The sequence below is a fragment of the Stenella coeruleoalba genome, assembly GCF_951394435.1.
Source record: "Stenella coeruleoalba genome assembly, chromosome: 1".
NCBI lineage: Eukaryota > Metazoa > Chordata > Mammalia > Artiodactyla > Delphinidae > Stenella > Stenella coeruleoalba.
Genome location: NC_137169.1, coordinates 55,565,064 through 55,591,950, shown reverse-complemented (window position 1 = coordinate 55,591,950; position 26,887 = coordinate 55,565,064). Strand labels below are relative to the sequence as shown.

Sequence of the window (26,887 nt, the reverse complement as noted above, 5' to 3'; positions counted from 1 at the left end):
CTGTTGGAGGAGGGGCGACTTACTGTGTTAAGACAGGGAGAATTTGAGATGCGTGGGGCCAATCTGGGATGGAGTGAGCGAGGAAAAGAGAGGAGAGAAGGCAGAGGGAAAGGGAAGAGAGCAGCCAGCAGCGCAGCAAAGCTGTGATTCCTCCCCACAATTACCTACATCTCCAGCGATTGCTACTAAACCTAGGCAGCTTTGTAGGAGTGCCTTTGATGGGAAAACCAGGAAGAGGCCAGGTTTCGTTTCAACACTGCAGAACACATTAGACGTGGGGCGGTGGAAGTTACCCAGCTCTTGAAAGGGCTCTATACTTCTGCAGGCCAGGTAAAGGCTGGGGGTTCAAACCTAGTTTACCCAGATCTTTGAGAGGCAGACTTCTGATTTATCTCTCCAATTCCTTTCTCTTTTCTTCTTTGACTTTTCCTCCCCTCCGAACTTACAGTACCTGACACATAGTAGGCACTCCATAAATATCTGTTGTGCTGAATCAAAAATATGATACCTGGTTTCTGCTGTCATGGTACCTAAAATTGAGTGAAGACAACACAAACGCATTTCACACATAAAATTAAATCTAATCTTAACAATTCTGAGAAGGCTATAGGTACCCATTAAATAGGCCTAACACTTCTCTCTCTGTTTTTCAGTATCCTTCAAGGTTTTGCTTACATTTCATCTTCCAGGAAGCCTACCAGGATTTTCAGTGATGTGTCCTGTCTCTGAAATCTTATGACATTTCCTACCTGTATCAGCAAATTTGACACTTGATCACTTATTTTTTGACGGATGTCTTTCCTTTTTCACTATATACTACAGTCCCTGAGGGCAGGAAGCATGCCGCCCTTGGACAGAGGCGGCCACGCTCAGTGGCCTGAGCGTGAGTACATATAGTACCTTAATGCACATGGCTGTTCAGTTGATTGTTACTGATCATATGTGTCCTGCATCATATTCTCAGAAACTTGAGAACTTAGTGTGTGCTTGGCAAATATTAGTACTGATTAACTATTTGCTGAATTGAGTTGAATTGTTGGGTAGCATAGACCTCTGAGATTATAAGATTCCTAGATATCATTCTTGTACCAAAGAAACGGAAAATTAGAAATTAGGAAGGAATCAAATCTAATTCTTGTTAAGCTGTAATTTATCTTCCTATTGCTTTTGGGCATATAATTTAGGCTTTCCACTTCAAATGCAAATCTGATTTCTTGGCCAGTAAATTTTGTATGGCTACTGTGAGGTTAAGAAATAAATATGCATAGCATTTTGAGGCTGGCAGGCAGCAGAAGATCATGTGATCTAACCCAGGCGAAATGTGAGTTCAGAGAGGTTAAATAGACTGCCTTATGCTCTGTAGTCTGTTGTAGAGCTTACTTGCTTTCAAGTTTCCTGCTTTCTGTTCCAGTGGTCTTTCCAGGGCACTAAGCTTAGTTGTTAGAATAGCATTTCTTCAAAGTGTATTCATTATTAATGCAGTATACTAAGTCCCTGGGGTAGAATAAGCCTCATTATTATAGCTAGTAAGTCAGTCTAAAGCAATCTGATATTCCTGTAAAACTGAATAAATTTTGTAGTAAAGTATCCTTGGGCTCACTGCCTTCTGAGGTGGCCATCATCTCATTTGTCCTATATTAAAAAAAATCCATAAATGAGCCCTTCTGTGTTAACATTCATTATAGCTTAGCTTTATTGATTCTGTTATAGTGCTGTTAATTACAGGAACCACAGAAATCTTCAATTAGGTTAAAGCCATAATAAATAAGATTAGTAATACTTATTCTGCTCCGTATATTGAGTGTTTTTATGATAAACTGATGTTTATCTTTTCAGATATTACTACATTAACATCTTATAAAATAATTATATGAGATATTTTAATTTTTTTAGACAAAAAAATTTGAGTATCTTCTAATAACTAGTGATGTTAACTATCATTATTAATCCTCGTGACAACCCTATGAAGTGGACATTATGGTTATCTTCACTTACAGATGAAGAAATCAAAGCTTATAGAAATTCAGTGTCTTGCCCAAGATCCCACAAGAGGGGAAGCCAAGATTAAATGAGATGATATATATGTACCTAGCACAGTGCTGAGCAGATAGTGTAGTGAATAAATACAAGTGGAAGAGTCAGTGTGAAGTGAAAATAAGTGAAAGCAAAGATGAAACTGTTGTGAGGATAGTATATGAAGTATGTGTTATAAGTTCCTATACATTATACATATATGACTAATATTTGATTCTGAGCTTCCTAACAATCAAAGGGAGAAACGTAATCAGTTACATAAGGGATAAGTAACCTTGCTTAAGAGAAGTATATAGTCAGCCATAAAAAGGAATGAAATTGTGTCATTTGCAGACATATGGGTGGACCTAGAGACTGTCATACAGAGTGAAGTAAGTCAGAGAAAAACAAATATAGTATATTAACACACATATATGGAATCTAGAAAAATGGCATAGATGATCTTATTTGCAAAGCAGAAATAGAGACACAGACGTAGAGAACAAACATATGGACACCAAGGGGGGAAAAGGGGATGGGATGAATTGGGAGGTTGGGATTGACATACATACACTACTACGTATAAAACAGATAACTAATGAGAACCTACTGTATAGCACAGGGAACTCTACTCCATGCTCTGTGGTGACCTAAATGGGAAGGAAATCCAAAAAAGAGGGGTTATATGTATATGTATGGCTGATTCACTTTGCTGTACAGCAGAAACTGACACAGCAGCGTAAATCAACTATACTCCAATTTAAAAAAAGAGAGAGAAGATAAATATTTCTGGAGCTCAGACCTAAGGGTCCTTTTTCAAGACAGAGGATTTACTTTAGCGGGGACCTTAGAGGTTGAGACAAAGTCACTATGGGATGCTGTTAGAAGCCTGGAGAAAGTGATGGCCAAGCCTTAGTGAAGTGGAGAAGCCTGAGTTGCCTTGGCAGGAGGCAGAGGAAGGATTAAGAAGTTGGAGGGGCGTACTAGAAGGGAAATGTTATGGAAGACCCACCAGAGCATTATGTTCCATGGGAGGCCTGAAGGACACAACATTCACCTAAACCATTAAGAATGGCTGAGTAATATTTCATTGTGTATATATACCACATCTTCTTTATCCATTCATCTGCTGATGGACATTGTCATACTTGTTTCTTGATGGAATTATACTAATACATGCTCCTCAGCTAGTAACTAGCTAATTAAGGGCCATCCATGCACTGTAATGTGGTTGGAATAGTGAGTTTGTATACACCTTCTTACCTAACCTTCATAATCATTTATTGAGGTAAATGGGCTGGGTAATATTATTCCAATTTTACATGTGAGGAAACTAAGGATTATTTTAGGAACTTGCCTGGGGCACACAGCTAGGAAGTGGCAGAGCTGAGGTGAAGTTCAAACTTAGGTTCACATTTACTCCAAAGTCAAATTTACGACTAGGCCATGGGACAGTTGGGCTGAGGGCAGAGATATCATCTTATGAGAGTCGAAGTATCTGAGGAAGAAGGATCTCATGTCTTACAGGAGTGGGCTGAGACAGTTCAAATCAGATCAAGGTTTATCTCAAGCAATAATTTGAGGGCAGAATCAATACCGTATCAAATGTGTGATGCCTTGAGACATCAAAGTTCTATTCTAGACAGTATCCCCTCAGTAATTTTAGTCTGAAAAGGTTTTAAAGTGTGCATTCAGGGACTTCCCTGGTGGTCCAGTGGTTAAGACTCTGCGCTCCTGATGCAGGGGGCCAGGGTTCGATCCCTGGTCAGGGAGCTAGATCCCACATGCCATAACTAAAAAGATTCCACATCCTGCAACTAAGACCCGGGACAGCCAAATAAATAAATAAATTGCACATTCATAAGGATAAATATGATTCATTTGCTTTCATCTTTTTTCTTTCATTGAATTATACTTTCAGTAAATATCTATTTATCTTCTACTACATGTCATGCATGGTTCCTTCTAAGTAAAAAATTATATAGTTTCCTTCCTATTACATTTAATCAGACTCTTTTTCTTCCTTTCAGTCTATCCTTATGAGTAAGTATTTTCAGTGGTCTGCTGTATTCATGGTACTAAGCAGTGGAAAAGGATCTCTTAAAGTGTAATCATTTCACCATCATAGATGGAGCCTAACTCAGTGCATCAGAGGTCATATAGAAGATCTGTCCAGTTACCATCTAGGTTTAGTTTCGAGGTAAAAGATTTAACATTTAATTTTACTTTTCCTTTTTTTGGAGGGTGGGATGAGGGAGAGGGATTGTTAAATGAAGGGCATACATTTATTGAATACTATATTTTCAACATAAAAGACAGTCTTGATTGTAAAAAAAATAGTACTTTAGACACTTCAGAACATCCACTGAAATTTTAGATGGTTTAAATATTGGATATTTAAAGTATTTAGCTATATAAAACCTAGAGTAATATAGAATGAACACATGCCATTTCCCTTTACTTTCTATCCCTTAAATCTTGTTTTTTTCTCAGCATGTATCACTACTGGCATTATTTTAATTATTTATTCATTTACTTGTTTTCAACTATGCTCCCCAACTAGGAACCTCTTCTGTATTATTTCACTGCTGTATTTGCAGGACAGAATAGTGCCTGGTACATAGTGGTACTCACCAAATATTTGTTGTATTCATTTATTTAACCTAAAAAGAGAGGATAATTTCCTAAAGAATCACAGATGATATCACAATGCGAACAGACAGACAACAAACCCAAAACCCACAGCAATTCAACATGCTTGACTACAAGAAAACGGAAAACTTTTACAAGCATAGTTTTTTAAAGAGCAAATAGTATGCTGAAAAAATACATATCAAAAGCATGACAGAAAAACTATTGCTATTTTAATTGAAGATCCTATTATTACAAATTGATAGAAGATACTGTAGTGGACAAAGAACAAAAACAGACTGTATTTCCCCTACCCACACCGGCACACACATTGGTAAATTAAAAGAAACACGAAAAACAGAAACTAGTGAGAAAGCATAGGGAAAATTATTAATCTCTTTAACAATCATGGAAATTCAAAATTAAAGCAACAAGGTATATATATATATATTTTTTGCAGTACGCGGGCCTCTCACTGTTGTGGCCTCGCCCGTTGCGGGGCACAGGCTCCAGACGCGCAGGCTCAGCGGCCATGGCTCACGGGCCCAGCCACTCCGCGGCATGTGGGATCTTCCCGGACCGGGGCACGAACCCATGTCCCCTGCATCGGCAGGCGGACTCTCAACCACTGCGCCACCAGTGAAGCCCAACAAGGTATATTTTTAAAATATTAAAGTTATAAACCATTTAAAATGTTAAAATGTCCATTGTTACAAAACCTAACATTGTGTACATTTTTTAGGGCAGTGTAAATTCATGGAAATTTCTTGGAAAGTGACTTGCCATTATGAATCTGTGAATCAAGAATCTAAAACTATGCAGTCTATTTGACTCAATAATTACATTTCTGTGAATCCCTCCTAAGGTATTATCTAAATATTATATATTTAATTATTATTTAGGTTATTTGCATGGAGAAAGTCATTAGTTATGAAACTTCTGTAGTAAGCATTTATAAGTAAAATACTTATAAATTAAAATAAGTTTAAGGAAACATTTACAAAATTACATGTACACCATGATTATGCTTATATTAAAAATATCCCTAGTGAAAAAATAACTGCAAGAAAATCTGAGGTGATTTTGCCTCTCTTTTTTAGTTTCCAGAATTTTATGATTTGTACAGTGGTATTTTAGTTTAGTTTTGTTCGGTATACCTTTTTCTAAAAATATTTATTTATTATTTTATTTTGGCTGTGCTGAGTCTTAGTTGCAGCATGGGGGCTTCTTAGTTGTGGCATGTGGGATCTAGTTCCCTGACCAGGGATCGAACCTGGGCCCCCTGCATTGGGAGCGTGGAGCCTTACCCACTGCACCACCAGGGAAGTCTCTGGTATAACCTTTTTTTTTTTTTTTTAATAAATTTATTTATTTATTTTTCACTGTGTTGGGTATTCGTTGCTGTGTACAAGCTTTCTTTAGTTGTGGTGAGTGGGGGCTACTCTTCGTTGTGGTACGCGGGCTTCTTATTGTCGTGGCTTCTCGCTGTGGAGCACGGGCTCTAGGCATGCAGGCTCAGTAGTAGTGGCACATGAGCTCAGTAGTTGTGGCACGTGGGCTCAGTAGTTGTGGCACGTGGGCTCAGTAGTTGTGGCTTGCGGGCTTTAGAGCTCAGGCTCAGTAGTTGTGGCGCACGGGCTTAGTTGCTCCGCGGCACGTGGGATCTTCCCAGGCCAGGGCTCGAACCCATGTCCTTTGCATTGGCAGGCAGATTCTTAACCACTGCGCCACCAGGGAAGCCCACTGGTATAACCTTTTAAAGGCAAACCTCAGTGTTTGAATCTAATATATTTTCCCATTGTAATCTAGGAAACAGCTTTTGCAGAGAAAGACTGGTGAGCAGATGCTCTTTTGATGAAAATTTATGTGTGAAACCTATGTATGTATGATTGCTGGCTGGATGATTTTTTTTTAAGAGAATTTCCTAATAAGAGGCTTCTACTTCATTATATTTAGTTTGGTTCAGTTTGGATGAATATTTGTAGCAGATTGTAGGTTTCTTGCTACACATGACATGTTAGAAGGAGATAGGTTTATTCCTCCTTTTACACTGTTCTCTCTCTCCTGTATATTCCCTATAGAGTAACCTTTAAAAGCTTTTCTATTTTCAAACATAAAATTGAATTCCTCGCCCAATTTAGTTGGTGGCATCCTTGGTCAACTCGTCGACTAATTTAGAGAATTTGGGAATCATGTGAAATTCCTTCCTCTGCCTCAGCACCCAGATCTAAGCAGTCATCACCCACTGTCTATTCTATCTTCTCAGGTTTTTGACAACTTCTCAGTATCCCCCCCGGTCCACTGCCTTAGATGTTGGTCTCATCACTTGCAGTTTGAAGTTCTACTATGTTATATGATTAATCTCCTTGCCCTCCAATCCATCTTCCACATTATCCCTATATTAGTGGTTCTCAGAGGGGATGATTTTTGTCCCCCAAGGCATATTTGGCAATATCTAAAGACATTTTTGGTTGTCGTAAGTGGACCAGGTGGACTGGGGAGTTGAGGGGGAAGAGTGGAGGGTTGCTACTGGCATCTAGTAGTTAGAGGACAGAGATGTTGCTGAACATCCTACAGTGCACAGGACAGCAACCCTACCCCTCATAACAAAGAATTTTCTGGCCCCAAATATCAGTAGTGCTGAGGTTGAGAAACCCTGCCCTGGAGTGATTCTTCTCAAATAAAAATCTGCTTACATACCTCAAAAACACACTATTTATTTTGGGCAGAAGTTTTTGCATAAGGCCCTTCTTTTCTTATTCCCCAGTCACACAGCGTATACTTATTACTGCCTGAATGTGCCACTTTCTCCTTGGTTCCTGTAACCTACCTGCTACTTGTAGCTGCTTCTTTTATTTTCGGTTTCTTCAGGCTGGGTTTCATGGTTCTTCTCTTGATCACTTTTAGAAGAGCATGAATCATACTGAATGGTTGCTTATCTATCTCCTCCACTAAACTGTGAGCACCCAGAGGACAAGGAAACCATGCCCCATAGAATTAACAGAAACTGGTAACTAACAGAAATTCCTTAGCTTGTCTTAACAGCTTGCTAAAAGCCCCCTCTGCTTGTAGCCTGCCTTCACTGAGCAAGCCTTAATTATTTTGTTGCAAATTGCATACCCTCCAAGCTTCCCATAGCCTAAACAGTAAGATGTTTGCCCAAGTTGTTTTCCAGGAACTTGGGGTCAGCTGAGTTTAGTTTGAGCTCCAGCTGGCTAAGACTGGTTGGGACCACTGACCCTAAAACTGGGTCTGTGCAAGTGTTCCATAAATAACCTTTTGAAGTCAGAGGGCCAACAACTGTACCCTCAGATCATGCCAAGTGCCTCCATTTTTGAACGTGCAGGCCATGAAGAAGCATGTAATTCAGATACTCCTGTGCGGGACCTGATTATCTCACCTTTCCCCATGCCTAAGACCACACTGCTTCCTTATTTCTGAAATATCCCAAGCTCCTCCCCTTTGAGGAGGCAGATTTGAGATTTATTCTCCCATCTTCTTGCTTGGCTGCCTTGTGAATAAACCCTTTCTCTGCTGCACACCTTGGTGCCTCAGCATTTGGCTTGCTGAGCTTCCGACAAACAAACGTGGTTCAGTAACATCAGGAACTGGGTCTTGTTTTTGGAATCTTCAGGACCCAGTGCAATGCCTGGTATAGTGGAATGGATCTGAACTCAACCAAGGACCTCTGCTCATTCCATTTCATGAGCCCCGCAAAGCAACCAGATTTGTTCTCGGGCTTTTCTGACTTTCATTTTTCTGTACCCTTTGCCTTACCTGAAATACTGTTCTTTCATGTTTCAGTCTCCACTCATATCACTCCCACCTGTTCCTTAAGGCCCAGCTTGATTAAAAAAAAAAAATCACAATAACTTACTAAGTCCACCACTTGTGTCAGGCCTGGCATTACCTTAGTTCACTTTTGGCATAGTCTTTATGAGGAAGGTATTATCCCAATTTCACAGGTGAAGAAAATAATGCAAACAGCCTTGAGTGGCAGGTGAGGTAAAACATTCACTCAAACACCCACAAGGTAGGCAGCTGGACTGACCTTCCCCACTTGATTCTCTTTTCTTCTCTGTTATCTTTGCTGTTTCCTTCCAGAAGACACCCTAGAGATTGTTTAGTCTGCCCCTCAACTCTTATGAGTAAACTGTGAACTGTTTAGGGCAGGGGTCCTCAAACATCCCTCCACACACACACAGCAGGAGGTGAGAGGCGAGTGAGTGAAGCTTCATCTGCGGCTCCCCATCGCTTGCATTACCGCCTGAACCATTCCCCCCTCCCCCCGCAAGTGGAAAAATTGTCTTCCACAAAACCGGTCCCTGGTGCCAAAAAGGTTGGGGTCCGCTGGTTTCGGGTAACACAGGTGGTTAATGGTGGGAGCCAGAACTAAACCCCAGAATTCCAGATTCGAATGCGCTTCTCACGCACCACGTACCACACCCAGCACTTGCTCCATGTGAAGTAAGCTGCCAGTAACTCTTCAAGTGTCCAGGAATCCTCCAGCAGGGTTGGTGGAGTCAGGGCACATGGGGAAGCCTCAGTGAGCAGTGAACCGAGCTGCAGAAATCTGATCACGCATAGCTTAGGCAGATTCTCATCCAAGGATTTCCGGGGAGAAGGCACTGGAGTATTTTAAGCATGGGGGTGAGTGGAACACATTTGAATTTTTAAAAGCTCACTTTGTAGAATTAATTGGAGACTGGATTGAATACAGAGTGACAACTTAAGAGATGTTTGTGGTCCTTCAGATGAGAGATGGTGGCAGCTAGGATCATGTTGTCGGAACACTTAGAGAAACAAATGGACTGGAGACATATTTAGGAAGTAAAATCACCATGATTTGGTCGTAGACTGCCTATGAGGTATGAATCTGGCTATAGTGTGACCTTAACTAAGATAATTAAGACTTGTTTCCTCAAAGATAAAAGGAAGATAAAACCTACTTTGAGGGATTATTAGTAAAAAATGAAAATCGCTGGACACACATTAGATATCAACAAATGTTTTTATTAGTATTTATAAGTTTTTAAAAAACTTCTAAGACCTTGAAATACAGAATGGGTTGGACGTGAAGTAACCTGTTAACGTTGGAAGGTTAATTTCTTAAGTTCCTATTACTCTCATGCTTCACAAGCTCATCTCTTGCTTGGTGGCAAAAAGGGGCAGAGGACTGTGAGAAATGCATCGCAGTGCACAAAGATATGGTGAAGGGCACTCCAAATTCGAGACGGGTAAACCTATGGCCAAATCCTGACAATTTCACTTTCTGCGCTCGCAGATCTCTCATTCTTGCATTGCTGTTTCTAGAATACGTGCTGAAAAGAAGCGAGTGAGGGCTGGGGGAGTGAGAGAAGCCGCATGGGGGCGGGGCGCGAAGGCTAGAGGCGCTGGGTCCTGCGCGGAGGCGGTGCCGCCGCCTCCGCCTTCACCGCGGTCCCCGCCCCCCTTTCCGGGGGCAGCCGCGCGTGACATCACGGGGAGGCGGGACCGGCCGCGCGGTGGTAGGCGGGGCCAGCCGCGGGGCGAGGCGGGAGGCGGTTAGCGCAGGCCGCGGCGGCCGTGGAGTAGCAAGCAGCCGCAGACTGCCGAGCCCAGCGCCCCAGCCCTGGTAGCCCACCCTGCGTCCCCTCCTCAGACCCCGGTGCGTGTACGCTGGGGCTCTGGGGGGCTGGCCGCTTAGGGAGCGGGCCGCCCGACCCTGACCCGCGCAGTGACCCGGAGCCCCCTGGCCCAGGCGCACACGGAAGTGGTGAGTGTCACCGACTGGAGGTAGAGAAGCCTGCGGCGCCCGGAGGCTAGGGGCGGGGAGCCGGGCGCTGGCGGGAGGCGCGGCCGCCGCTCTGGGGCCTCGCGCGTCGCGCACCCGGGGCCGCTCCTCGAGCGTGGCTCTGGACCTGGGGGCCGGGCCGGGGCGGGGTGGGGGCGAGCGGGCAAGGCGGGGGATTTCCAGCTGAGCGGAGACGGCCGGTGCCGGGAGGTCGGGGGCCGGGGGCCCCAGGCCCGAAGGGGAAAGGTTAAGGCTCGCTGCCCCCTCCCCCAGAGCGCACACCAAGTTTTCATCAACAAGCCTGGGACGCGCTGACATCCTGTTTATACCACCCTGAGATACAGGCGCGGGCTTGAGGTTTGACGTCCCTCGCTGTTGCACCGAGAACTTGACCGCCAGCTCTCTGACAGAATTACCGGGGAGCGGAAGGAGGATTTTTCAGGCCTCAGGACGGATGCTGAGCGTCTTAGCCATTTGACTTCTTTGCCATCTCAGCGAGGGAAAGTTTCTGGGATTTGGGGCCCAGTTTGGGGCAGGGGGGCGTCTGGGGACTCAGGAGACGCCCCCTTTCCTTTTAGGTTCTGTTGGGACACTGGCCCCAGGTAGCGGGCGGAAAGTCTGAAAGACGCTCACTGGGCGAGATGGCCAGGGAAGAGGAACAGTGAGAGCGAGCCACTCGGGGAATTGCGAGCCCTGCTGTAAAGGGACTAGTAACCGAAACTGGGGCTGGTCTCTGGCTCCTTGTGTAACTCCTCAGACCCCATCCGCACGCCGTCGCCAAGCATCAGAGGGAGACGTCGCTTTAGCAGGACTAGTAAACACCCCTCTCAGGTCACTCCCCTAGGTTCCAGGGATGTGGGCGCCTTGGATGTGTTTACCGAGGAACTTCTCTAGGGGACTAGATAAAGGGTATGATTATTGCCAGGTGTTTGTGCACATTTTTTTGTTTTTTTGATTGTATATTCTTTGCGAATTCTTGTGTGTCCATGGGAAAGAGGATCCCATCCTCCGTGCCACTTTTCTTAATACGTGGCTGTGAGCTGTCTTATGCCCCTGGTTGGATACATGCTGTTGACTTTTTTTTTTTTTTTAAGAGTGCAGGGCTTTTTTCTCAGTGGCAGGAGTTTACAGCTGTATAAAATTGTTATTACTTTTTTGGGGGGAGGAAAGCATTAAAAACCTGACATAGTTAAGTGATGAGTATAATGCAGAAACAACTAGATGTGATCATGGAGTGTTTGATTGTTGGCTATTTTTTTTTTTCAGAAAAAAGATTTGAGTTATGGGCATTTACACAGTGGAAAAAATTTTTAAGATGAACATTTTATATTGATTACATTTTTGTTCCTCTCTTTCCGAAACTCCATTTTTGTTGTTTCTGCCTTTGCTTTGGGTGACTGATGTTTTTCAAGACCAGGCAGTCGTTTTTATTGAAGGATCAATGTGTTCTTTTGTACTTTGTGGTGAAGGTTAATGGAGGCTACAAGGGTACCAGACACTTTGGGTACAATATGCATTGTAATATGGAGAAAATGTCTCCTATGTATAGATCCAGATCACATTTAAAGACGCAGGTACCTGCGTGATTGTGGACATTATGAATAGGAATAGTCACAACCTCTTTAACTTTGCATGTCATATTAACTAAGCACTTACACCGTATCTTAGTTTCTCTAAATAGCTACAAAAATGTATTTTTTTAATACTAGGATTGCAGTGTGACACTCCATGTTGAATAAAGCCAGTTTAGTTTCCCTATTCCACAGTATACTAATTGCTTATTATTATTGGGAAGTGATGATAGAGGGTGAATAAACTATACATACATAGACAAAATAATTCAAACATTTCCCGAAATATAACTACATTTCAATTTGTTGTAATTTAGTCAGTCTTAATAGCAATTTGGCTGATGTTCTATATGTACTTGTAATTATCTTTCTGATCAATTGGTATCTACCTTTTACAGATGTAAGTTGTTAAGGGGAATTAGCTTGCAAAATGTTTTCAATTCAAGCGTTTGCTAAAAAGCTGGTAGAAAGTAAGGAATTTTGAGGGCAAAGTTGCTTTTTCAGGAAGAGACTCATTAAATGGCATGAAGAAATTTAAGCTGAGTGCTTTTAAATGGGATAGTGAGGTCTGCCAGTTTAGATTCTGGGTTCACAAACACTAGTGGTTTCAACTGCAGACCACAGATTCTAATAATGTTTTGAAGTTATCACTCAGTTTCTTCTGAGTAGCTGGAAGTAACACATATATTTGGACAGAAACCCAGCTGGAGCAGGTATTGAGAATGTATAGGTTTATACCCATTTTAATAGAGTGGACACTAAGGTACAACTGCATTAATAAGGTTTATTAACAAAGACCAAGGTCTGTTTTTCGACTCCTCTGTTAAGTGTTTCCTCCCCCCACACACATTATTTTATATATCTTTATTATGTATATACTTATGTTCTAATGAGGTCATATGCTTTTAGAAGATTTATCATCTGAGATGTATTTATTTACAAGGAAGTTTTTCTTGTTCATTTCCACATTTAAAAAAATTGTTTTAAGTGGATAGGGAGTTGATTAATTACTGAATCTTGCTGAGCAAGCAGCTTCTGATGGTCTGACTTATGGTGGTACAGTGTTCTGTGGAGCCTTATCATAGAATAAAGATGCCAGAAAGAACCTCGCAGATTCTTTTAGACCAGTGTTCCTCAGCTGGGTGTGATTGTGCACCCAAGGAGATATTTGAGGTTTATGGAGACATTTTTGATTGTTAGAACTGTGGGGGCGGGGTGGGGTTGAGAGGAGGCAGTGTTACTGGCATCCAGTGGGTAGAGGCCAAGGATGCTGCTCAACAGCCTACGATGCACGGTGCAGCCGCCTACAGCAAAGAATTATTTGGCTCAAAATATCAATAGTGCTGGTCTTGAGAAATCCTGTTTTGGAATGCCAGGTGGGTAACGAGAAGAGCCTGGCTTCTGTCATGGCAAGCTGCTTCACTTCAGGCCCCTATTTTCTTCATCTGTAAAATGAAAATAAAAATATCCATCTTGGCAATCTCACGAAGCTGTTGGGAAAAACTAGGTAAATGATGGAAACTGAAGTGCTATGCAAATTATAACTATAACTATTGTGAAGACTTTTTTTTTTATTGAAGTATAGTTGATCTACAGTGCTGTGCCAGTCTCTGCTGTGCAGCAAAGTGACTCAGTGATACACATAGAGACATGCTTTTTTACATTCTTTCCCATTATGGTTTATCACAGGATATTGAATATAGTTCCCTGTGCTATACAGTAGGACCTTGTTGTTTATCCATGCTATATATAGTAGTTTACATCTGCTAATTCTAAACTCCCAGTCCTTCCCTCCCCCCTCCCCCTCGGCAACCACAAGTCTGTTGTCAGTAAGACACGATTTTCTAAAACCAAATGAATTGTTATATATACTGGTCGTTGAGGAGGAAAGGGGTTGAGGCAGTATGTTGAATGCCAAGATTGGATGGTTTGATGTTACTGAATTCTTTGTTATTCATTTTTTTGGGTAGAGGAATTATTTAATGTAGTTATGTAATTATTAGAACATAAATTTTTTAACTGTATTTTTTTTTTTTTTTTTTTTTTTTTTTTTGCGTTACGTGGGCCTCTCACTGTTGTGGCCTCTCGCGTTGCGGAGCACAGGCTCCGGATGCACAGGCTCAGCAGCCACGGCTCATGGGCCCAGCCGCTCCGCGGCATGTGGGATCCTCCCGGACCGGGGCACGAACCCGTGTCCCCTGCATCGGCAGGCGGACTCTCAACCACTGCGCCACCAGGGAAGCCCAACTGTATTTTTTTAAACATAAAGATTATTTTCTCACTATAATGAGGGAAAACTCATAAAAAAATTAGAACATAGAGAAAAGTAGAAAGCACAGGAGAAGAGTCATCCCTGGTCTACTCCCTTTTCCATTTAAGGACAATAACGTTCTTAGCAATTTCTTTTCTGTTAGAGTCATTTATATTGGAAGAAGAGTTAACGATGAAAAAAGCGGCAGTAGTGACCAGGGAAGGTGCTGTTTGTTTCTATGCCCTTCATTTTCTCTTTTCTAATAAATATGATGTACGGGCAGTTACATTATAGGAAACATTAGAGGAATTGGTTCACTATTTTTATACTTTGCGGGCTAACCTCCAAGCCGTGTTCTTGTTTGGCATGTTGTTTCCTCTCTGCTTCTTGCTCTCCCCTGAATTCAGCTAGGTGTGCCACTATTGCTTCCTGTCTCGAAACCCTATGGTAACATGGGCTTTTAAACAGCTGCCATGTTGAAATGACCGGGTTTCTGGGGCAGGAAACTACTTCCTGTGAGTATTCTTTCCTCTGAAGTGCACCAGCTTTTTTGGCAGTTTGAGGCAACAAGAAAGCATAAAACTTTAAGTTCATTTCTGTGGTATATTTACTTCTGAGGTTTTATGATCTGTGATTCTTAACAGCTGGCAGCGGGCACACATTTTTCCTTGGTGCTCTATGAGTAAACTGCCGATCCTGAGGCAAGACCTGCTTTAGAAGCAAAACGAAAATTTCTTTAAGTCTACTCTAGGCAGAAGACAGAGCTGGTCTTTGTTCAGATATTTTTAATCTGTGGTAACTGAATTTACTTACCAGTAATATTCACACAGCATTTTGTTCATCCATTTATTCATTCAGTAAATACTTTTTGAGCTCCTGCTATGAGTCTCAGGGAGTGAATAAACAGAACAAAACAGGCAAAAATCCTGCTTTTATAGAGTTTACAGTCTAGTGGAAGACCCTTGAGCCTGTTCAGAGTTTCTCAGTTGCAGGTTATACACGGCAGCCACTGTGACTAGAGCAGGGTACTGAGAGGCAGCAGAAGGAGGTAGGGCTGGACGTTCAGGATGGGGCCAGACTGTGAAGACTGCACAAGTCCGTGAACAGTGTGAGGTCAGGGACTGTGACCTGTGTTGAACGAATGAACCGGGAAGATGGGAAGCCATTCACAGTTTTTGAGCTCAAGAATAACATCATTAAAAAATGCAACAGCTGTGAAGCACTGACAGTTCTATAAAGGGTCAGCTTCATTTGACCATTGTGCAACTCTTCATCCTCCCCATCACAGAAAACATTCCTTACTTATCCACCACTTATCAACTGTTAGAAGGCTACTAGGAAATAGAAAATGCTTAGAGCCAAAATAGATGTCATGAAGTCTGTATATGCTTTCCTTATAGTAGAGTAAAACTTATTTTTGGTTTGCTTTTAATTTATAAAGGATTTGTAGACAATCTACCTAACTGGTTTTCAAGTCAATAGGAGATTAAATACAAAAAACACAAGAGATGGGAATTGTTAAGAGGATGAATACAGGAAGGAACATTCTCTGAGGCAGGCAGTGTTAATTTTTATATTGGAAGTGAATGAGGAGAGGTTTATGAAAAGCAGAGCCATAACTCAAAAAGTGAAGCACCTCGGGTGGGGCCATTTAGTGGAGGGGCGAATGCCATCGTAAATACCTTAGCGTATTGAAGGTGTCACTTTCACAGTACAGTACAGTAATTGGTGTTGATAATGACCAGTCCATTAAGAAGAGAAGAGGTCAAGTTGTGGAGCATAATGGAAATGAGGCCATATAGTTCTGGACTCTAGCAGAAAAGGGCAGCCTGAGGGCTTGGGAGGTGTGCAAGTGGTGGGCAGAGGTGGGGGTGGAGTAAGAAGCTGCAGTCAGGATTGCGACAGGACAGGCTTGAAGAAGAGGTTTTCTTCAGTGTTAAAACCCAGTGAGGAATCTTTGCTTCACAGAAGGAGCTTTCATTCTTCAGGGTAAGTGATTGGAGAGATCTGCAAGAGGAGACTGCCTCTGCAAAACTTAAAAAGGGGAGCTGTGGCTATCTGCGGAGAAGGGGGTAACAGCTGGAACCCACCAGTTGGGGTGGTGCGGGGGACTAAATCAGGTCAACTAAATTACGCCTCTAGATGGTACACAGACTGATTTACTGTAGATTAGTCTTGTTTTTCATAATCTGTGTTTTTGGAAGCTCTGGAGCTGGACTGTTGGTTTGATCCTAGCTGTAAGAACGTGGGCCTGTTTCCTTATCCATAAAATGAAGATAAGATAGTACCTACCTCTAAAATTGTTTTGAGGATTGAGTGACTACACCTAAATACACCTAACGATTTTGGAATGGTGCCAGGTACATGTTGTGAGCTAAACATTTGTTAGCACGTGCGCTCTCTTTTTTTTCCTCCTTCTGATTGGTGAGTATGCTTTGTGTTAAAAACAAAGAGCTCAGATTATATGCAGAATGCCTTAAGATGGTAGGGAAGTGTGACCCACTAAATGCAAAACAAAGAGTAGCTGATACATTCTATATTACAAAGGCTTCAGTTAGAAATGGATAAGTCAAAAACATTTAGGCACCTAAAGAAGGCAGTTTCTCAAATCTAGAAGAGATATAGACCGCACCAGGGTGGTAGGTAAGTTATTTTTAAGAAAAAATGAGAAACAAAGTGTTTTTAATTTTACTTTAAATGCCATCCAAGGTATATAATTTGGTAGGAATGTACTAGACTTCCCAGGAAAGTCAGTACTGTGTTGCTCTCCCTGATTCAGTTTACTTAGCGAGCGGTGAGCTGTTGGCAGAAAGGCACAGGCATACCTGTTTGTAAAATGGTGTCTTTAGAGTTGTGTGGAAATTTAAAATCTTATAAATCAGATAATATGCTATGGAGTTTTGCTGTTTAATGAATTATAAAAGTGTAAGAGAACTCTTAAATATATGTTGTTTCCCCTGAATGCTGTTTTATTAGTTCCTTTTTCCATGTATGTGTTGCATTTTCCTAAAACAAGATTTACCCCAAATATAAAATTGTACAAAAAGCTGGTCCTTCCTCCTAGTCATATTTTGAATATATCTGTAGTTCTTTCTTAGTAATGTTTATGTTGCATTTATTCATATTCTCAAGAACAGTAGTTGTCATGTGGTTGGAAAAGAGCTCTTGATGATAGTCTCATCCCATGTGCTTTGATACCAAAGACATTAGCTGTCTCTTTTCCTTGTCTTTCTATTTGAGAAGGAAAATAACCGTAGAACTCCCTAATTTTTATTGGGTGGGGGGGTGCAGTAGGTAGGGAAGTCCAGCTCAAATAGTGAACAGGCTGACCTGTAGGTATTTAAAAGAATAAATTTAGGTCTATTAATTTCAGGTACATTAATTCAGACAAGTTCGAATGTATAAAGTGGGAATAGATAAGAACAATTTGTAATTAATGCAACTCTTGTTTTTAATGGTGTTTTAAAGGGCTTAAGGGTATTAGAACTGACAACAGTTCATTCAGTTAAGCACAATTATATCTGCAGGCTTATTTGCACAGTTAATTAAGCTCAACTGTAGCAAGGCTGTAAATTATAGCAATTTTTTTCAATTAGTAGAATTTAAAATAATCTTTTATGTTATGGTGAGAGAAAAGACAGAAGAAAAATATCAGGGAGAAAACAATCTACCAAATGTATATTTTCCGAGTGAAAAATCTTGTTATTAAACTAGTTTAATTGATCACACACAGGGAGGCAGACAGATGTGACTCATACAGTAAAGAAGTGCACTGGATGTTTGGATGTTTTGCCAGGTACACCTGCAAACCCATTTTAGGGCTAGTTCACAAAGTACAGACTTAAAAAAGGAAGATGCTTAATGCCTAAATTTAATATTCTGAACGATTTTGTTCCAGTAAAGCCATCTGTAAAACTTTAGGCAGGTCTGCTAATCACTGTATATCAGTTACCTAATTGGGAAAATCATTTGATGTTTGGTGGTATCTCCAAAACACCCCATCTCAGTTGGTCAGAAGTAGGAAGGGGAGGTCAGAGGAAGCCAAACTGGCCTGAACGTAAATTGTAAGCCTACTTGATGTGGATTTGTGAAGTAGGCCACTTGGGATGCACAAACTGGCTGAGACAAAAACGCTCTCAGGTTTTCATGTTCATTCCATTATGTAACAATTATCTGTAGATTGCATATTACGTGAGAACAAGACGGTCCTGATTTCTGCCCTCAGAAGGTTCCTTGCTACTGGAAGACAATAACTCAACAATTATTCAACTGTTTGTTTTAATTATGCTGAGTACCTGGAGAGATGTCTTAGTTTGGTATAAAGCAGAGGTGGGGGGCAGTAAGAAGAGGGGGTCTTTGTGACACATTTTTTTTTTTACATTGGAGTCTGAAGGGTGAAGGAGTTAGCCAGGCTAAGAGAGTGAGGAGCCTGTTAGCGCAGGCTCACAGCGTGCGCAAAGGATCTGAGGTGGAACCAACACTGCAGCTGGAGCAGAGAGGACCGAGAGGCAGGCTGGTGAGGTCAGACTTGAGTCACTGTATGAAAAACAGAAGGATCCCCCCACCCCTACCACACTGGGAGCACCTCTGCCCCCTCTGCTGCCAAATGCCTTGAAAGCCTTACTTCTTCCCACTCACTCATTCTTTAACCCTTTGCAACCTGACTGCCACCTCCACACACTTGAGACTTATTCTTTGAGGTCACCAGTGACTTTTTGCTGTCATACTTAGGCATTTTTTCTGTGCTTGTTATCTAAAGCATTTGATGCTGCTAAACACCCCCTTCCTGTCTGGCTTCTGAGACACAATACTTCTCTCCTTTCTGTCTGTGTCTTTGCTCTCTTCTCTTTGGTGTCTTCTCTTCCTCTCCTCTCTCGCCGCCCCCAATACAGACTTTCCTAAAGGTTCTGAGAACGGCAGATCTTATTTATTCCTAGAACTGTGCAGATGACCTGCTTTCACCTGTGCTCCAGTTGTCCCTTTTATTCATATTTCTTCTTCTGCACTCCCTACCTCCCCTAATACCAGCTGAGCAGCTTTAGGCACTGGCCAAGGCACTGGAGACACAGTGGGGAACAAGAGGCAGGGCCCTGTTCTTAAGGGGCCAACATTCTAAGATGTTAAACTTGGCGATAAATAGGTGCTGTTACGTGCGATAAAGAAAATTAAGTATGGTAATTGGTAGAGAATGCTTAGGTGGGTGGGAGAGGGGCTACCTCTGAGGAGATGACATTTGGGCTCAGACCTGAATGATGGATGATGAGCAGGAGCCAGCTCATGCCATGACCTGGAGGAAGAGTACCAGGCAGGGAGCAGCAGGTGCCGAGGCCCCACAGTGGGATGATCTTTCCATTTCATCTGGGCTCCCTTACCTGCATGTCTTGTTGACACCTCCCATTTAACTGCTCCAGAATTAATATCATCTCTTTTTCTGACCCAGCCAACCCAGTGGATGATTTCTCTGTTCCTCTTAGTACTACCTCTGTTCACCACCATCAGAACCAGTGGTCAGAAAACTTTTCCTGTAGAGAGGAAGACAGTAAATATTTTCGGCTTTGAGGATCATGCCACTCTGTGACAACTCCACAGTTCTGCCACTGCAGAACTAAAGCAGACATTGACAACGTGTAAACCAACAAGTGTAGCTGTGTTCCAGGAGAACTTTACGTACGGACGTTGACATTCGAGTTTCCACTTGTCACAAAATATTATTTTTTCCCCAACCACTTAAAAATGTAAAAATTTGTATAGCTTCCTGGCTGTACAAAACATGCAAGAGGCCAGATTTGGCACGTGGGCCCAAGTTTGCTGACCCCTGCCTTAGGTCATCTTGGTTTCTCGCCCTGCTGCGCCCCTCCCGCACCCCCTCCGTCCCCCAGTCCAGCAGTCTGCCAGGCCCTCTCAGTGCTCCCTCCCAGCGTGTGGCTTTTTTGTCTTCTCGCCATTCCCTGCCTCTGACCTAGCTTTTCTTTACCTGGGGGATCACAGTAATCTCCAGCCTAGGCTCCCTGCTTCCAGCCTTTCCCTCCAGTCTGTCCTCCATACAGACATTGGATAATCTTCCTGCAGCTTGACTCAGGTCACAGAATTTCCCTGACCGCAGCCTTTGGAAGCCCCACAGAAAACAGTCCAAATTCCACCTTACTGTAGTATTCCAGGCTCCTTGTCATAAGATTTCAACTTTTCAGCTTATTCTCCCATTTCTCTCCTTCTGTGCCAAAGTAGATTGTTCACTATTTTGCATTTGTGCCTCAGACATTCCTCATATTTTTCTGCCTCCTCCTCCTCCACGGACTTTGCCCGTGCCTCATGCTCTCTATCTGTTACAATTCTGTAGCTTTCAAGGCCCCTTCAAATGTCCCTGTTCTCTCCGCCCCAGCCCCCAACAAGAGGCATGTGTATACTTAGTGCTTCAGTGGTGTGTGATCCTCTTTTCTAGGGCATTGTCTTCTGCCCTGTGCTTCAATTCCTTTGTAGACTTCCCTCCACTGTGCAGTCCCAAGGTTCTTGAGGACAGGGACTTATTCGTTGTAATATCCCCTTTCACAGAAGATACATGGGTTATTATTGAGTAAATGCTAAATCCTCTGTATACAATTTGTAGAGGTTCAAAGTGGGAACTTTTTTTTTTTTTTCGGTACGCGGGCCTCTCACTGTTGTGGCCTCTCCCGTTGCGGAGCACAGGCTCCTGACGCGCAGGCCCAGCAGCCATGGCTCACGGGCCCAGCCACTCCGCGGCGTGTGGGATCCTCCCGGACCGGGGCACAAACCCGTGTCCCCTGCATCAGCAGGCGGACTCTCAACCACTGCGCCACCAGGGAAGCCCTGGGAACATTTTTACTAGAAGGAGTTTGGCCAAATTAAATCCTTGATTCTTATATAAAGTAGTACAGTTTTGTGAATGATCACCAAGTATTTTGGAAGACTATGGTGGTATTTTTCGTCCTGTCAGTGGCTTAAATAAATAAGTTTAGGCAAATTTTTGATGTTCCTCTTCAGGAATTTATATGTTTCCTTTTATAAAAAAGAAAAAGAGAAAGACTGTTCTGTAAATCATAATGTTTCCTTGCCCGAAAACTCGAGGCCAAGTTATTTGCTTATTTTAGGTTGCTATTCATTTTTCTTACAGTGATCTCCCTGCCTCAGTCTCCCACCAGATCACTTTTCACATGTATTAAGTCCTCCTTTTAATGAATGGTTCTGTTTTGTAAGTCTTATATATTTATATGAGTAGCCCCAACTTACATTTTGGTGAGAAATAGAAATTTAAATAATAAATAGTAGGCCCTTGATTTACCCAACCTGAGGTGACACCAAGATGGTAAATATCTTGAAAGGAGCAGGCAAAAAAAGGCTCTGAGGCAATATGGGAATCATGATGTGGGTTTGGTGGAAAATGAGAAAAGCACTTTCTCAATCTTCTGGTGAACTTGTGCTTGGGGTAGCTTTCAGGTTTGTGGGATGTGTAGCAGCACATCTTGTCCAATGGGAAGGAGAGGGAGCAAGAGGATGAGACTCAAGATTAGGCAGCTTTCCTCTAATAAGAGTTTGATAGTGTCTGGTCTTACATTTAGGTCTTTAATCCATTTTGAGTTTATTTTTGTGTATGGTGTTAGGGAGTGTTCTAATTTCATACTTTTACATGTACCTGTCCAGTTTTCCCAGCACCACTTATTGAAGATGCTGTCTTTTCTCCACTGTATATTCTTGCCTCCTTTATCAAAGATAAGGTGACCAGGGCTTCCCTGGTGGCACAGTGGTTGAGAGTCCACCTGCCGATGAAGGGGACACGGGTTTGTGCCCCAGTCTGGGAAGATCCCACATGCCGCAGAGTGGCTGGGCCCGTAAGCCATGGCCGCTGAGCCTGCGCGTCCGGAGCCTGTGCTCCGCAACAGGAGAGGCCACAACAGTGAGAGGCCCTCGTACTGCAAAAAAAAAAAAAAAAAAAAAAAAAAAGTGACCATATGTGCATGGGTTTTTCTCTGGGCTTTCTATCCTGTTCCATTGATCTATATTTCTGTTTTTGTGCCAGTACCATACTGTCTTGATAACTATAGCTTTGTAGTATAGTCTGAAGTCAGGGAGCCTGATTCCTCCCGCTCCAATTTTCATTCTCAAGATTGCTTTGGCTATTCGGGGTCATTTGTGTTTCCATACAAATTGTGAAATTTTTTGTTCTAGTTCCGTGAAAAATGCCAGTGGTAGTTTGATAGGGATTGTATTGAATCTGTAGATTGCTTTGGGTAGTAGAGTCATTTTCACAATGTTGATTCTTCCAATCCAAGAACATGGTATATATCTCCATCTATTTGTATCATCTTTAATTTCTTTCATTAGTATCTTACAATTTTCTGCATACAGGTCTTTTGTCTCCTTAGGTAGGTTTATTCCTAGATATTCTGTTCTTTTTGTTGCAATGGTAACAAACTCTTAGAGGAAGACATAGGCAGAACATTCTATGACATAAATCATAGCAAGATCCTTTTTAACCCACCTCCTAGAGAAATGGAAATAAAAACAAAAATAAACAAATGGGACCTAATGAAACTTCAAAGCTTTTGCACAGCAAAGGAAACGATAAACAAGACCAAAAGACAACCCTCAGAATGGGAGAAAATATTTGCAAATGAAGCAACTGACAAAGGATTAATTTCCAAAAGTTACAAGCAGCTCAATAACAAAAAAACAAACAACCCAATCCAAAAATGGGCAAAAGACCTAAAGAGACATTTCTCTAAGGAAGATATACAGATTGCCAACAAACACATGAAAGAATGCTCAACATCATTAATCATTAGAGAAATGCAAATCAAAACTACAGTGAGATATCATCTCACACCAGTCAGAATGGCCATCATCAAAAAATCTGGAAACAGTAAATGCTGGAGAGAGTGTGCAGAAAAGGGAACACTCTTGCACTGTTGGTGGGAATGTGAATTGGTACAGCCACTATGGAGAACAGTATGGAGGTTCCTTAAAAAACTACAAATAGAACTACCATATGACCCAGCAATCCCACTACTGGGCATATACCCTGAGAAAACCATAATTCAAAAAGAGTCATGTACCAAAATGTTCATTGCAGCTCTATTTACAATAGCCAGGACATGGAAGCAACCTAAGTGTCCATCAACAGATGAATGGATAAAGAAGATGTTGCACATATATACAATGGAATATTACTCAGCCATAAAAAGAAACGAAATTGAGTTATTTGTAGTGAGGTGGATGGACCTAGAGTCTGTCATACAGAGTGAAGTAAGTCAGGAAGAGAAAAATACCATATGCTAACACATATATATGGAATCTAAGGAAAAAAAAAAAAAGGTCATGAAGAACCTAGGGGTAAGATGGGAATAAAGACACAGACCTATTAGAGCATGGACTTGAGGATATGGGGAGGGGGAAGGGTAAGCTGGGATGAAATGAAGAGAGTGGCATGGACATATATACACTACCAAACGTAAAATAGATAGCTAGTGGGAAGTAGCCACATAGCACAGGGAGATCAGCTAGGTGGATTGTGACCACCTAGAGGGGTGGGATAGGGAGGGTGGGAGGGAGGGAGACAGAAGAGGGAAGAGATATGGGAACATATGTATATGTATAACTGATTCACTTTGTTATAAAGCAGAAACTAACACACCATTGTAAAGCAATTATACTCCAATAAAGATGTTAAAAAAAAAAGATTAGGCAGGTTTTATTACGTCAGCTGTTTACATGCTTTGAATTTGATATTTAATTTAATCTTCTAATAGCCAGAGAGTTGGATCTTAATGGCATCATTTCCCAGATAAGCAAACAAAGCTAATAAATGGCAGAGCTGGAATTCAAATGTGCAGCGCTCTCACTAAAAACAAAACAAAACAAAACAAAAAACTTTCTACTCTTCCACTGTCCCCCAGCTTTACTGAGATATAATTGGAAAACCCTTCAACTCTTAAAAAAGCCTCCTTTCTATTGTCTTGTTAGTTGTCCCCCCTCCCTTTTATTTCTGACATTGGCATTTAAATGAGAACCCATGGAATGCGTTCCTATCCTGTTTTCCAACGTAATGCTTCTGAAGTAGTTTTAGGCTTTTGGAGAAGTGTCTCTAGCCACCTATGTTGTATTTGGTATTGTTAGGTGCTAAGTAATAAAGAGGATCTGAAAGGAATTTTTTTTTTTTTTTTTTGGCAGGGATGAGGGTGTGGGAGGTGAGATGGGTAATTGGGTTAATTTAGCTGTCCTAAAGATAATTTAGTATTTTCCTGTGAAACGTCTTTGACATTTTAAAGTCGAACTTGATTTACTGTTATTTTATATTACCTGGTTATTATGTAACATGTCCCACGATTACCTGTTTGGATCTGAGTATACTAGATGTGTTATGAAAAGCACTCTGGACTTAGAACCAGTCTTAGGCTTTCCTCTGACACTAGCTCTGTGATTTTGGGCTCAAAATTGATCCTCAGTTTTTCTTAAGTGTAAAGTGGATTTAATAGAACCTGTCACCAAGGTGGTTTTGTGAAGGTTAAATGAGGTAGAACACTGCTTCAGACAGTGCCTGAGATTCAGTAGCATTTAATAAATGTTAGTTACCCACCCCCATCCCAAATATTGAACATTGCCAGAAAGTCTGTAAATGCAATGTTATGTAACATTTATGTTTATAAGTGGAGACTTTATAGATACATATTATTCAAGTTATGAACTTCTGATGCAGGAAGCCCACTTATGCAAATAGCTGGGTTCCCACTACTACAAAAGCATCAGTATAAGATAGTGGTTCGGACTCCCAAATCTGGAACCAGCATCTGTGGGTCTGAATCCTGCTTTATTTTACAAGCTGAGTTTATTTTACTAGCAAGTTATTCAACCTCAGTTTTCTCAACTGCAAAATGAGGATAATACCACCTACCTTATAGGGTTGTAAGGATTAAATGAGCAAGTATGTATATTTGTATACCAACATCCTATAAAGGTTTGCCACTGTTACTATTTGTTATTCTCCCATCTTCTTATTGTATAGACAGCCAGTAAGTCATCTGGAAAGTCCCTGGGATTCCATCTCATATCTTCTCTGATCGGGAGAATCCTCCGTACATCATATACCTGTCTTTTCCCTCTGTCTTCAGTCTCTTCCTGGTTACTGCATTTTAGTTCATGCTACCCTTTTCTCATGTGTAATGCACTTTCATCAATCCCCTTCTTTGTACATTTCTTGCCTAGACACTTAAAAAAATCTGTTTTATGTGAAACTCCAAACATTTTCTAACAGTGACTGATAATCCCAGCTATGTGTTCAGGATACTTTTTTTTGTGTGTGTGTGTGTGTCATGCGGGCCTCTCACTGTTGTGGCCTCTCCCGTCGCGGAGCACAGGCTCCGGACGCACAGGCTTAGCGGCCATGGCTCACGGGCCCAGCCGCTCTGCGGCATGTGGGATCTTCCCAGACCGGGGCACGAACCTGTGTCCCCTGCATCGGCAGGCGGACTCTCAACCACTGTGCCACCAGGGAAGCCCCAGGATACTTTTATTCCAAGGAAGATGAAAGTTGTATAATCTCAAGCAAATGAAAAAAATGTATGTAAAGTATTGTTTATGGAATGCTTACTCTGTGCCAGTCATTCAGATTAATAAACTGAGGCTTAGAATGGTTGAATAACATGTTTAAAGGCACCAGCTTTTGTCTGGGGGAACTTGGATTTGAGTTAGGCCAGGCCTACCTGGCCCTTGGTCTCAAAATCCCTGAACTTAGTTGCCATAAAACTACAGGCACTTCCTCGCCACTCCATCTGCACCCCTTATTAACGTACACTTGACTTTCCCTCAAACTCCAGCTTTCAGATGACAAGATCACTCATGGTTCTCTTTGGCTGCAGTAATATTCTGCTCATTTGCTAGGGCAGCTGTATAGTGTTTCAGATACTTTGTGTTAAATTGGTCTTTTGTGTGTTGGCTTGGAAACCTAACCACATTTATAGTAGTGTGTATTGGGGGAAAATGTGCTCCAAATTTCAAACAACCAACTGGGAATGAATTTTTAAAAACGCCCAACTGTTTATAAACTCAAGACTACCAGTGTAGTTGTTAGAGTATATTACCTTCGTTGATATACTTTAAAGGCTTATGTGTCATACTTGAACCAGACACAGTCTGGAATGGTATACACATTATTGCACTAATTTGCTTAGTTGTCTGTCCTCATCTGTGGCTGACCTTTGTATCACCAACCACTACCATTGTGTTTGCCACATAGTAGGGATCCAGTGAGGAGACCTATTTAGTCCTCTTTAAAAAATCCATGGTTTTTTTATACTTTTCTGTAGCTAGATATATTTCAGTAAGAAAAAAATCAATGGAACGTCAGGCAACATTGAAAGAGGAATATTGCCATGCAGCTACGAATCGGATGAAAATACTGCTTATGCTAGGCGGAATTAAGACATTTACAGGTATTTGGGAGCCAGACACTTATGAGAATATTGCTTTGATTATTGGGAGGCAAGGAAAGCAGTCAAACGAGTTCCTTCTTGGCTTCGAGTCTTGTTTACTTTTCTTAGGTTAGAACTAATAGCTCTAATGGTTTTAAGAGAACATGGAGACAGGTCTGCTATGAAATGCCAGCATATTTAGTTCTAAGTTTATAGACATTTTCTAGTA

General features: G+C 41.8%; 1 protein-coding gene across 3 annotated transcripts in view; it reads left to right on the top strand.

Moving 5' to 3' along the window:
* The first annotated feature begins 9,909 nt into the window (after positions 1-9,909).
* The window catches only part of JAK1 (Janus kinase 1), a 140,278-nt gene continuing 123,300 nt past the window's right edge, over positions 9,910-26,887 (top strand). For all 3 annotated transcript variants that reach the window (XM_079939192.1, XM_079939194.1, XM_079939193.1), the window contains exon 1: positions 9,910-10,399. The gene's annotated coding sequence lies outside the window, so the exon portion shown is untranslated. The remainder of the gene's footprint in view (positions 10,400-26,887) is intronic.